Raw genomic sequence first — 12,304 nt, forward strand, 5'->3', positions numbered from 1 at the left:
AAAGGAAAAAATATAATAAACAGCAGCAACTTCTAGTGTGACCACACCCTGTAGAATATTGTAAAAATAAGTCGCGCTATTTGATGTAAACAAGCCGCCTGTCATTCTCCCCTGTGTAGAAACACTGATCATACGGTTCTACTATGTAGGACCGTTGATCACTGTTCCTACAGCTCAAGCCACAGCCAATCACAGTTGGAATCACACCCCTAGGGACACACATAACCCCTCCCTCTCAAAAAAAAGTTAACCCCTTCACTACCAGTGTCATTTTACAGTAACAGTGCATATGTATAGCACTGATTACTGTAGAAATGTCACTGGTAACCCCAAAAGTGTCAAAAATGTCAGTCAAGGGTCCGATCTGTCCGCCGCAATGTCGCAGTCCCGCAAAAAAAATTGCAGATCGCCGCCATTACGCGTTAAAAAAAAAACAACAAAAATGGCAAAAATCTTTCCCTTTGTTAGTAAACGCGATAACTTTTGCGCAAACCAATCAAAATACGCTTTTTGCGATTTTTTTTACCAAACATATGTAGCATAAAACAAATTGGCCGAAAATGTAAAAAAATTTTGATTTTTACATTTTTTTTGGGGAATTTCATATAAAAAAATGTGAAAAATATTGTTATTTTTGCAAAATTGTCGCTCTTTTTTTGTTTATAGCGCATGATCAAAAAATCGCACAGGTGATCAAATACCACCAAAAGAAAGCTCTGTTTGTGGGGAAAAAAGGACGTCAAATTTGTTTAGGTACAGCGTCGCAATTGTCCGTTAAAGTCACGCAGTGCCGAATCGCAAAATACCCCCTGGTAAGGAAGGGGGTAAAGTCTTCCGGGGCTTAAGTGGTTAATGCCCAGGCCATTTTTTTGCGATTCAGCACTGCGTTACTTTAACGGACAATTGCGCGATTGTGAAACGCCGTACCTGAAATAAAATAGATGTCCTTTTTTTCCCACAAATAGAGCTTTCTTCTGGTGGTATTTGATCACCCGTGTGATTTTTTATTTTTTTGCTATACAACAAAAATAGAGTGACAATTCTGAATGAAAAAAAAAAAAACAAACAATATTTTTCACTTTCTGCTATATAACATTCCAAAAAAAAAAAAATAAAATTCAAAATCTAATTTTTTCATCCGTTTAGGCCAATTTGTATTCTGCTACATATTTTTATCTTTAACCACTTCAGCCCCGGAAGGTTTTACCCCCTTCCTGACCAGGCCCTATTTTGCGATTCGGCACTGCATTACTTTAACGGACAATTGCGCGGTCGTACGACGCTGTACCTAAACTAAATTTAAGTCCTTTTTTTTTCCCCACAAATAAAGCTTTGTTTTGGTGGTATTTGATGACTTGAGCGATTTTTATTTTTTGCGCTATAAACAAAAAACGCGACAATTGTGAAAAAAAAACAATATTTTTCACATTCTGCTATATGACATTCCCAAAAGAAATTTTATATTCTGTATATTTGTATATTTTTGGTAAAAAAAAAAAAATAACAATAAGCTTATTTTAAGTGGTTTGTTCAAAAGTTAGCGCATCTACAAACTAGGGGAAAGATTTATGTCATTTTTTTTATTTATTTGTTTTTTACTAGTAATGGCAGTGATCTGCAATTTTTAGCGGGACTCCGACATTGCAGCGGACAGATCGGACCCCTAACTGACATTTTTGACACTTTTGGGGGGACCAGTGACATTACTACAGTAATCAGTGCTAAAAATATGCACTCTTACTGTAATAATGACATTGGCAGGGAAGGGGTTAACACAGTGGTGATCAAAGGTTCAAGTGTGAGCCTAGGGGAGTGTTTTCTAACTGTATGGGGGGGTGGGCTTGTTAAAGGACCACATAGAACTTTGATCCTATATAGAAGGATCACAGGTGCTCAGTGATCATTTCAGAGAGAACAACGGTCTCTCAAAAGCTGACCGTCCTTCTCTCTTAGCGTGGAGCGATTGCGGCCACCGGTCCCATGGATCGGTGTCCCCGCTGTGTGCGTTTGCCCCCCAGCACCACTGCCGCGAACCGACGTACCTACGCGTCAATTCGCGCAGCCGAGCCAGCCTGCCGCACTATATATGCGGCGGGCGGTCGGCAAGTGGTTGATATGTATTTTTGCCTTCCTCTGGATCAGCGTTGGGTAGAGGATTGTTCATATGGGATTGTATAATTTTTTTTTCCCTTTTATTGGTTGAACTAGATGGACTTGTGTGCCTTTTTTCAACCTGACTAACTATGTAACTATGTTATGCATTTCTTAAGCTCAGTTAACATTCACTTAGCAAACAGAGCATTTGCCTTGCGAAGTGATAGCCCCTTCACCTTTTACAAATCAATGGCAGGGAGTTAATAATTTACTGTTTGAATGTACATACATTGCCTTGTATTCATACCCCTTACAATTTTCCACATTTTGCCATGTTACAACCAAAAACGTAAATATATTTTATTGGGATTTTTTGTGATAGACCAACACAAAGTGGCACATAATTGTGAAATGAAAATAATAAATGGTTTTCAAATGTATTTACATATAAACATCATGAAAATTGTTGCGTGCATTTGTATTCAGCCCCCTTGACTTTGATACCCCTAACTAAAATCTAGTGGAACCAATGGCCTTCAGAAGTCACCTAATTAGTAAATAAAGTCCACCTGTGTGTAATTTAATCTCAGTATAAATACAGCTGTTCTGTAAAGCCCTCAAAGATTTGTTAGAGAACCTTAGTGAACAAACAGCATTATGAAGGCCAAGGAACACACCAGACAGGTCAGGGATAAAGTTGTGGAGAAGTTTAAAGCAGGGTTAGGTTATAAAAAAATATCCCAAACTTTGAACATCTTATGGGGCTCAGTTCAATCCATCATCTGAAAATGTAAAGAGTATGGCACGACTGACAAACCTACCAAGACATGGCCGTCCACCTAAACTGAAAGGCCGGGCAAGTAGAGCATTAATCAGGAGATGCAGAGATCCACAGCTCAGATGGGAGAATTTGTCCACAGGACAACTATTAGTCATGCACTCCACAATTCTGGCCTTTATGGAAGAGCGGCAAGAAGAATGCCATCGTTGAAAGAAAGCCATAAGAAGTCCCGATAGCAGTTTGCGAGAAGCCATGTGGGGGACGCAGCAAACGTGGAAGAAGGTGCTCTGGTGAGATGAGTCCAAAATTGAACTTTTTGACCTAAAAGCAAAACTCTATGTGTGTCAGAAAACTAACACTGCACATCACCCTGAACACACCATCCCCACCGTGAAACATGGTGGTGGCAGCAACATGTTGTGGGGATGCTTTTCTTCAGCAGGGACAGGGAAGCTGATCAGAGTTGATGGGAAGATGGACAGAGCCAAATACAGGGCAATTCTAGACAAAAACCTGTTAGAGTCTGCAAAAGACTTGAGACTGGGGAAGAGGTTCACCTTCTAGCAGGACAACCACTCTAAACATACAACCAGAACCACAATAAAATGATTTAGATCAAAGCATATTCATGTATTAAAATGGCCGAGTCAAATTCCAGACCTAAATCCAATTGAGAATCTGTGGCAAGACTTGAAAATTGCTGTTCACAGACGCTCTCCATCCAATCTGATAGAGCTTGAGCTATTTTGCAAAGAAGAATTGGCAAAAAGTTCACTCTCTAGATGTGCAAAGCTGGTAGAGACATGCCCAGAAAAACTTGCAGATGTAATTACAGAGAAAGGTGGTTGTACAAAGTATTGACTCAGGGGGGCTGAATACAAATGCACGCCACACTTTTCACATATTTATTTGTAAAATATTTTGAAAACCATTTATTATTTTCCTTCTACTTCACAATTAAATGCCACTTTGTGTTGGTCTATGATATAAAATCCCAATAAAATACATTTACGTTTTTGGTTGTAAAGTGACAAAATGGGAAATTTTCAGGGAGTATGAATACTTTTTCAAGGCACCGTAAGTCTCCCTTAGGCTAGGTGTACACTATGCTGGCTTTCCTGTGGCTGAGTTTTGCGTTTCCTCTTGTACCTATGGAAAAGCCATGGAAAAGGTCTCTACAATTTTCCATTGAAACAATGTATTCCATTCAGTAAATAACACTTCTTCATAATGGGTAGCTCTAATATTGTTTGTTTTGTCTATCTTTGTTTCCTCCACAGGCACAGAAAGAAAGTGAAAGGAAATCTCTGTGAAGTTAGTGGAAATCCCCTAGAAGCAGTTATAATCAGAGCATGTATCCTAGTTGCAAGATTTTTTCGGGATAACACTGGAGCAAGAGAAAGTCAGTTGTCTCAATGCCAAGTAAAAACTGGGTATTAAAGTGTTTATTACTCCAGCATCTAACGCTTGGTAAATTGCAATATATTACATTTTTTTTGTGTTATTGCTACCGCTTTAACTATCCATACATATTTTTCAGCACCCCCCAACTCAGCCTCAGCTCCCTTCTTCATTCTCTAGCTGGGTCTAATACCAGACGCGTGGCTGTCCATGCCGCTGTGCTGCTTGCACACTGTCCCTCCACCTTTGCCGCCTTATACATAGTTGTATGCACAGGGTGTGCTGGGTGTGCCTGGGCACACCCTAATACCCCGTGGGGTGCTGATTTTCCCTGCTTTCCGTCTCCCCCTGCAGTGCTGCCAGCTTTCCTCCTCTCCTCTCAGGAGCAGGGAAGGGGCTAGCAAATATTTCATTAACCAGCCTTTCTTTTCTTAACCACTTGCCGACCGCCGCACGACTATCTACGTCGGCGGTCAGCCCCTCACAGGCAAACTAACGTAGGGCTACGTTGCTTGCTTGTGAGGGTCTAGGGAGCGAGCGCGCGCCCCCGGAGGCGCGCTCCCGCTCCCGCGTGGTCACGGACCCCCCCGCGCGTGTGACCAGCGGACCCGATGTCCGCTGGCCACTCGGCGATCGGCGGGGGAGAGGGAGAATGTCAGGCAGCTTGTGTAAACAAGCTGCCTGTCATTCTCCTCGCTGCAAAGACACTGATCACATGGATCTACTATGTAGATCCGTTGATCAGTGTCCTTACAGCTGAAGCCACAGCCAATCACAGTAGAAAGCACGCCCCTAGGGACACACACAGCCCCTCCCTCCCAAATAAAGTTAACCCCTTCACTACCAGTGTATTTTTACAGTAACAGTGCATATATATAGCACTGATTACTGTAGAAATGTCACTGGTAACCCCAAAAGTGTCAAAAATGTCAGTCAAGGGTCCGATCTGTCCGCCGCAATGTCGCAGTACCGCAAAAAAAATCGCAGATCGCCTCCATTACGCGTTAAAAAAAAAAACAACAAAAATGACAAAAATCTTTCCCTTTGTTAGTAAACGCGATAACTTTTGCGCAAACCAATCAAAATACGCTTTTTGCAATTTTTTTTTTACCAAACATAGGTAGCATAAAACAAATTGGCCGAAAATGTTAAAAAATTTTGATTTTTACATTTTTTTTTGGGGGAATTTCATATAAAAAAATTTGAAAAATATTGTTATTTTTGCAAAATTGACGCTCTTTTTTTGTTTATAGCGCGTGATCAAAAAATCGCACAGGTGATCAAATACCACCAAAAGAAAGCTCTGTTTGTGGGAAAAAAAGGACGCCAAATTCGTTTAGGTACAGCGTCGCACGACCGCGCAATTGTCCGTTAAAGTCACGCAGTGCCGAATCGCAAAATACCCCCTGGTCGGAATTGGGGTAAAATCTTCCGGGGCTTAAGTGGTTAAAGAACACAGTGAGTGATCTGTACCAATCGCTCCTGTTTTCATTCTTAACTGAAGCATAGTAAACTATTTATACTGCAGGCTGCAGAGAAAGAGACTGGAGAATTTTTGTCCTCTGTTTCTTTCTCTGTCTCAAAAGTGAGGCATCAGAGGTCTGTTTAGACCCTTGATATGTCACCAAAGCCCCAGACCCGGTGTTTCTTAACCATTTGCCGACCACCCGCGCAGCTATACTGAGGCAGGCTAACTCGGCTGCGTGAACCGCCATGCCTGTACGGCGGTTCGTAGGAGCTCTCCTGGGGGCTCGCTCGTGTCCCCATTAGGCAGCAGGGAAGATGATCTATGGGGCCGGCGGCCGTGATTGCTGCAGGGCACCCGTGATCGTTCCCCATGTTCTCTCTGGAATGAACACAGAGCGCCTGTGATCCTCCTATTTAGGATCACACGTCTCTGTGTTGATTCCAGAAGCCCACCTCCCTCACAGTTAGAAAACACCCCCTAGGCATACACTTAACCCTTTGATCGCCCCTGAGTTAACTCCTTCCCTGCCAGCGTTATTATTACAGTAACAGTGCATATTTTTAGCTCTGATTACTGTACTAATGTCACTGGTCCCCCCAAAAATGTCCAATCTGTCCGCCGCAATGTCGCAGTCCCGCTAAAAATCGCAGATCGCCGCCATTAATAATAAAAAAAAAATACATAAATCTTTCCCCTAGTTTGTAGACGTGATAACTTTTGCGCAAACCAATAAAAATACACTGATTGGGATTTTTTATACCAAAAATAAGTAGCAGATTACAAATTGGCCTAAAATAATTAAAACATTTTTACATTTTTTTTTTTTATTGGGAATGTTATATAGCAGAATGTGAAAAATATTGTTTTTTTTTTTTTTTCAGAATTGTCGCTCTTTCTTTGTTTATAGTGCAAAAAAAAAAAAAAATCGCTCAGAAGATCAAATACCACCAAAAGAAAAAAAGGACATCAATTTTATTTTGGGTACAGCGTCGCACGACTGCACAATTTTCCATTAAAGTAACGCAGAGTCCCAAAAAATGGCCTGGTCATACAGTAAGGGGGTAAAACTTTACAGTAAGTGGTTAAAAAAAATGTAAAAAAATGTAAAATAATATTGTAAAAATTATTTAAAAACAATAAAAAAAAAAAACGTCTGACTTGTCCATTGCCCTACTGACACTGTCCACTGCTCTGCTGATATACACGCATGTGTGTATGTATGTATCTTCCAGTACTGCCTTAACCCTCTTGGGCATGGAGTTCACCAGAGCTTCACAGGTTGCCCCTGGAGTCCTCTTCCAATCCTCCATGACGACATCACTGAGTTGTTGGATGTTAGAGACCTTGCGCTCCTCCACATTCCATTTGAGGATGCCCCACAGATGCTCAATAGGGTTTAGGTCTAGAGACATGTTTGGTCAGTCCATCACCTTTACCCTCAGCTTCTTTAGCAAGGCAGTGGTCGTCTTTGAGGTGGGTTTGGGGTCGTTATCATGTTGGAATACTGCCTTGCGACCCAGTCTCCAAAGGGAGGAAATCATGCTCTACTTCAGTATTTGTAAGTTGCGCCCGCATATGTGTGTGTAAACCACACATGTGAGGTATCGCCACGATTGTTAGAGGGAGAGCAATAATTCTAGCTCTAGCACTCCTCTGTAACTCTAAACAGCTAACCTGTAAAAATGTTTAAAACATTTCCTATGGAGATACTGTAGTTTCTCGTCATTCCACAAGTGTGCACAATTTTAATGCATGATATTAAGTATCTGTTTACTCGACGTAACATTATCTTTTACAAAAAAAATTTGGCTAACAATGTTTTTTTTTAACTCATTAAAGTTATTTTTTCAAAAAAATTGCGTTAGAAAGACCGCTGCGCAAATACAGTCTGACATAAAATATTGCAGCAGATTACCATTTTATTCTCTAGGGTCTCTGCTAAAAAAAAAAAAATATATATATATATATATATAATGTTTGGGGGTTCGAAATAAGTTTCTAGCAATAAATACAAATTTAATCATGACATGAATGAAAAGTATCCTGATTTTTTTTCATGGAATACATTGGGGTCGATTTACTAAGCGTTACCGCATGCGAAAAGAGTATCATGTTACTAATTTGCATAAATTATCGCATATAGTAAATAAAGTTCAATTCATAAAAAAAAAAATAAAGATTTTGCAGTTAATAATGAAAAAATAAATAGATTGGTAAACATTGCAAACAATTGTGCGCTAAGCTGTTAAGTCCAATTCACAAACAGAACAGGAACTAAAAAAAGGCGTTGTATTTAACATTTGGTGGTAGCCAGAGCGGTATTTCCTCTTGGAGTGGTTGAGAGTTGAGAGAGTGCTAGTAGCATAACAGCTATGGAGACTTTTGAATGCAATCTTTTGCAATTTAATTTTCTCAGAGGCCATCAGAGGAGGAAGAGGAGGGTTGTGGTGATGACTCTGCTACAATTTGTGGAGAGGAGCCTGCTGGACTACTTCATAGAGGGTGAGGCTCTATGGAAGTTCGGCAAAGTACACCCTGATTAAAAATTTATCAAAGACAATAAAAAGGTAAACTTATTATTTTTTTTATTCGTTTTCAGATATTTTAACAATTGTAGCAGCATGACATATAAGAAATTTACAACCAAAACAAAAATGAACAGTAGTCTATACATAGCAGTTATGTCTATGATCCTTGAAATGAACAATTTACATATAACACGTTCAAAATGGGGAACTCTGTTACCCCTTGACACCCATGGGCAATATTCTTCCCCAGGAAACTCACACACTTGGGCATTGTAACACCCCCCTCCCCCCCCCCACACAAATGGGCACATCTTCCTACTAAGGAAACTCACAAAAATAGGCACTTAATAATGCTCCTTTGGAAACACCAACAGAAATGGTGCACTATACCAACCAAGGAGATCTGCATACATGTTCCTCACAAATCGAACCACTAAAATGGGACACAAATTTACCTGCAGAAAAGGGCACAATACTACCCACAGATTTAACCCACAACAAGGGGCCCAATTCCACCCACAGGAAGGGGTACTATTCCACCCACAGAAAGGGTGCAATACTACCCTCAGAGAGGGGCCTAATTCCAGCCACAGAGAGCTTAATTAAATTCACAGAAGACCCAGAAAGAGGGGCCTTTTGCAACCCACAGAACACCCACAGAGAGCCAAATTCAACCCTTAAACACCGAAACAACCTTATGGAAATGACCTTAAACAACCCTTAACCCCCGACATGTAAGATAAATTACCTCATGAGAAATTACCAAGTCATTGAAAAAATACCGCATTTGCTATTTAAGCTAAATTCCTAGTGAATTGAACTTTCACAACTGATTTATTGCATGCGGTAGTTTACCGCATTGTATTTGCCACTATTTAACTCTTAGTGAATCATCCCCTTTGTTTTTCTGCCAGTGGTGGCCTTTTTCTAATTTCGTCCACTGCTGATGGTGTTAGTATTTACCTCTGGATTACTAGGGATTTTTCCCAAATTTTTGTATAATTTAAAATTGCAATGTGACTATAAATGATGCGTATTTCATTATTTCACCCAGCTTCAGAATTTTTTCTTTAAGTTATTTGACAACATTGTTTACATACCTTTTCTTTGGTTTTGTCACCAGAACATACTTTACACGCAATCCTTTGAGGAAATCAATTCACATTCATATATGAAATGACACCCAACAACAAAGGAGTTCTCATCAATCAATGACTTTTGAACTACACGTGGCTCATGCTTCGCTGTTTTGCGTCACTGCATTTTGGGAAGTTTTCACGCAGGGCTGAACCTCTAAAGCATCATGTATGTCCTAAAAAAGTTTAATTTAAACATTTAGCATGTACTACTGACTTAAATTATAATCTAAAATGTATACATTTTAATTATATTCTCTATATTGTATTAAAATTATTTAATTTAAAACCTATTATAATGTGGTTTACAAACCTATTATAACATGGTTTATAATGTGGTTTACCACATATACATTTTAAAGAAATGTATCATCATTTAAATATAGGAGATACCACTTGTGTTTAGGGTGCAGCGTAATGCGTCGACAGCAAGAATACACTCAGAGGCCTAGGTGGATGAGAACAGTATATTGTGAGAGTTTCAACAACGTACTAACAGACCCAGCCGGTAGGTACAAGCAACCAAAGCCAATCCCAAACTGTAGTTGAAGATCAAGATCTTGGAAAAGATCTTGGAAAGATGCCGACAGCTTCTGCAGCGAGGACTGGGAATGCGGCCTGGCGGGTCTACACACCTGCACTTCTGGAACATTTCCCTTTCCGCTAAGTACTGTTCCTGACAGACAGGGAGTCTGCCCCTACACTAGTCACTTGCATAAAGTGTGCCAAACCCAGGAGGCAGAGTCTTAAATAGACTTTCCCTGACCCATGATGGCCTGCTAAAGTCACGTGGGGTGCCACCGTCCAATTGGACAAGTGTCTCGCAGTGAACACAGGAGATCATTGAGGGACCAAGCTACTCACAACTTCCTTCCCCTTCTGCATTGCCACTTCGGTCAGGCTCCTACTACAGCGGGAAATAAAGACTGTACCTACCTACAAACTGATGACTGCATTAGAGGATCCGAGATGTAAAATAGATGGAATACTTTATGGTGTCTCTCCACGATTCCCTGGTTAAAGACAGTAAGATCTTGGAGCTTTGGCATTTCATAAAACATTATTTGTAGTTTGATCAGTGATCTGCCTCTTGTCCTGCTCTGATTCATATATTTCCATTGGGATGGGGCTGCGTTCCATGGAAAGGCTGCTGTGTCCTCCTTTTACCCTTCTATATGATTACTCTCTCTTCACCTTCTTTTTAGCTCTTTCAATATCTTTCCCCATGGTGTCAAGTATTATAAATGCCAAACCCACTTCCATTGACACCTCTGTCCATTTTAAAGTGGTTGTAAACCCTCACATATACCAAGTGAAATGACTGGCTTCAGGTGATACACAAAGATGAAACAAAATAAGTTGTACCTGTTTTTCTTCAGCCTTCTTTCCCCTACACCCATTCAAAGAGCAGAAAAGCAGAGAGTGGAGAGCTGAAGTTACATCACTGAGGAGAGTTCTGAGAGCTGATTGGAGGGAAATGACACCCACCCCCTCCCCCGCCCCTAGAGCTGAGGCTGTCAATCACAGTCTGTGCCCTCCCCTGTTGCCATTTTTCTCTTCGTGTTAGGAAAAGCATCAGAAATTATAGCAGAGAAAGGAGGCAGCGGACATGACCAGTGTAGAACAGATGTCCCTCCAGCTTCCCATGACTGCCCAGCCATACCCTAGAATACACTGACCCCCTCCACTACTCGTAATTAATGGAAACCACCAAAAAATGGAGTAAACAAATGACGGTAGCAGCCTCTTTATTAGCAAATAAACTTAAATTAACATAAACTATAAAACATTCCTTATAACAGAAAAATACCAGTAAATAGGGACAGTTGGTCTTTGAAGGCCCACCGAGCTGCAGTATGTCCCAACTATTTTCCCCCGTGGAACCTTTTACCATAATGGTAAGGTCTCCAGCCACAACACACCGGCTCAGAGACAACATACTAAACGCAGTGCATCCATTACCATATTTCGGCCAAACCGACGTTGACCGGAATACACCAGAGGGACACATACCACCGATGGGTCCCGAACCCTTCCTTGTCCTACTTTTCTTCCACCAACAAAGACCAACAACCTCCACACTGCTACGTTATCCTTCACGTCCACTGCACCTGTAGAGCAAGTAAAAATTGCCCAAAAGAAAACAACAGGGAGGGTGGGTGGTAAGCTTCTTCCTGCGTCCGTCTGGTCACTGGACGCCAGGACTGAGCCTCCCCCCCCAAAAAGCTGCCCTGGCTCCTCCTTAGCTACATCTACCCAATCCCGTAAAACCACTAACTCCCAACACCTATTTAACCCTTTCCTAACTTACCCCCCTCTTCACACTGTCATGCCTGCCCTACGCTATTTTTTTTTTTCTTGCTCTGGGCCTTACTGAAATGACTCTTAGTGCTCTGGATTGAGACAAGCACACTCTATAAAGGGATATGCTTTGTTCATATTTAATTTCTGAGGTTAACAATCACTTTAAGCTACTATGACCAAACTACTCATTGCCACCATGACTGATGTAGGAGAATATTGTTATTAGCATAGGACATTCCATGTTTCCCAACAGGTAAAGTTTGTTTTGTGTTAATCTACTAAATTGCCATGTTCCTTCCTATTGGTCTTTTAATTTTTGCCTAGGAGTATGTACTAAATTTACTGCAAATATTGTACCCTACAATACATAGACTGTATTCTTGATATTTCTATTGTCCTGTTTTCTTATAAAAAAATAAAAGTATTACTAAATGTAGCGCACTCCTGGGTAGGTGCTAGAGTGAGTGTATATAGTTTTTGTTTTTTCTACTTAAAAGGGAGACAGCTAGGCAAATTTACAGAGCCTTGCGAAAGTATTCGGCCCCCTTGAACTTTGCAACCTTTTGCCACATTTCAGGCTTCAAACATAAAG

Source organism: Pelophylax lessonae (genome assembly GCF_965119305.1).
Source record: "Pelophylax lessonae genome assembly, chromosome: 10".
NCBI classification, from domain to species: Eukaryota; Metazoa; Chordata; class Amphibia; order Anura; family Ranidae; genus Pelophylax; species Pelophylax lessonae.